At 34.7% G+C, this 2,159-nt stretch overlaps 1 pseudogene across 1 annotated transcript; it reads left to right on the top strand.

Moving 5' to 3' along the window:
• Positions 1 to 316: 316 nt before the first annotated feature.
• LOC147393216 (deSI-like protein At4g17486) lies at positions 317 to 1,547 on the top strand (annotated as a pseudogene). Its single transcript, XR_015182340.1, has 3 exons — positions 317 to 633; positions 840 to 1,127; positions 1,221 to 1,547. The product of XR_015182340.1 is annotated as a deSI-like protein At4g17486 (transcript).
• The last annotated feature ends 612 nt before the right edge of the window (positions 1,548 to 2,159 follow it).

The raw sequence follows: 2,159 nt of genomic DNA on the forward strand, positions 1-2,159 counted from the left end.
TTTTTTTATGAAAATTGTAATTATGTATCCCAAGAAAAAAGATGTATGGTTAGTATCTATACCACGTCAGCCAAGTATTAAAGGAGTAAAGACTTTGTAGTTAGAAAATCAGCACTGATTATTAAATATCTTTAGTTAGGTCTGATTTTTAAACTCCTTAGAGTAACTTTAGTTGTTTTACAAAGCGACAAAAACAGAGGCTGAGTTTACGGAAAAATGAAAAAATAATTTCTTAATTAATACCAAACTCAGGGGCAAAATAGGTAATTAGATCTACGTTAACAAAAATTGTATAAGAAGATATAAAGCTGAGAATCATAAAAAGGGCGGCGCTTTCATCCGCCGTTAGAAACAAAGAAAGAGAGAGTTCTTCTAAAATTATTAAAATAAATAAATAAATAAATAATTCAAAACCTCTAAAATCTTTTCTCGATTTGATTAGGTTTCCATTTCAGAGAAATTACAAAAAGATCTCTTAGAAATATTTCAATCTCTGAAAAATGATCAACAGAATCGTCTCTGGAAAGAGGAGATCTGGATCTGTTCATGTATATCTCAATGTATACGATCTTACGCCCATCAATGGCTACGCTTACTGGCTTGGTCTTGGAGTCTATCATTCTGGTGTTGAAGGTCAGATTTCTCACAATTTCCAACTTTTTCTTTTTCTTTATTTTATAAATTTCAACTATGTGGTTCATCTCCTCGAATTTCTAGTCAGGTATTCGGTTTCGAATTCTATAGATCTTTACGAACCCTAACAAATTCAATTAGAAACCGATCTGATTGAGATTTTAGAGTTGTAGATCTGGTAAATTATGCTTTTATTTTTCTCGCAGTTCATGGTGTCGAATACGCTTTTGGTGCACACGATTATCCAACTACGGGGATCTTCGAAGGAGAACCGAAACAATGCCCAGGATTCACGTTTCGTAAATCGATCTTGATTGGAAGAACAGATCTAGGTCCCAAAGAGGTTCGATCGTTTATGGAGAAACTCTCGGAAGAATATACGGGAAATACGTACAATCTCATCTCAAAGAACTGTAATCACTTCTGCAACGAAGCTTGTCTCAAATTGTCAGGGAAAACGATTCCTCGCTGGGTCAATCGACTCGCCAGAATCGGTAAGAACTAAGAAACCAATTTATCTTTTTTGATTTCATGTTTGAAGCTTTGAATTATTAAATTTGTTTATTTCTTTGGTGATGAATTTGAAGGTTTGCTGTGTAATTGTGTTCTTCCTGCATCAATGAGTGAGGTGAAGGTTCGGCCTCGTAGATCGGAATCGGATGATAGAGTTTACGAGATAGAGAGGAAGAAATTGAGGAGCCATTCAAATAGGTTCGTTTTCTTCTTCTTCTTCTTCTTCCTCTTCTGGTTCTGTTGGAATCAGAAATAATAGTAATAGACACAGACGTCCTTCTCCTCCGACTTTGATTCTAGTTTGATCTTCGATCATGATGCTTTAATAGTGGTGTGGTTGGGATTGAAAGAAACAAAAGTAAAGTTTCCTCCCTTAGTTTTTTCCTTAGTTCTTCTGTTCATTGTGATGCTAACAGCTGACTTGTAAATTATTTTCTCTGAAATGTTACTGTTTGCTGAAAACAAATAATTGCTTAACTACTCAAAATCTTAAAAACAGAAAATTTTCATACTTTATGAGCAAAGTTTGTTCTAGAGTTTTGTTCGAATAGATCGTTAAATGGACAGGAAACGAGTGGAAGGGGGAACTTGTAATACTGGAGAACTCGTTGCTTTGAGGGTTACCTTTCCAATATACTATATGCTCATACACTATTCAGAGAAAAAGAAAAAAATTACTTCTACGACCCTGGTAAAACCACTTTTATTGTCATCTCCAACAAAAGTGGAGAACTCGACAAGTTTTAGGTCCTTTAAGTAATTTTCCCAACAAAATAAGGGCAAGAAAAAACTAAAAATACACCACCGTCCACCACCACCACACGGAACCCTCCAACAATAGTTTTAAGGTAATTTTGAGGTGCCCATCTTTGTTTCGTTTTGTTTTGGGTGAAAGATGACGTAACCTTAACTTTGCCGAGAGGCCAACGTTAAATGATCAAAATGACCTCATTTCAATGCCCATCTATATATATATATATATATATATTATATATTTTGTGTGGAAGATGACA

This window comes from Akebia trifoliata, chromosome 10 (assembly GCF_017979445.1).
Source record: "Akebia trifoliata isolate Shusen 1 chromosome 10, ASM1797944v1, whole genome shotgun sequence".
Taxonomy (NCBI): domain Eukaryota; kingdom Viridiplantae; phylum Streptophyta; class Magnoliopsida; order Ranunculales; family Lardizabalaceae; genus Akebia; species Akebia trifoliata.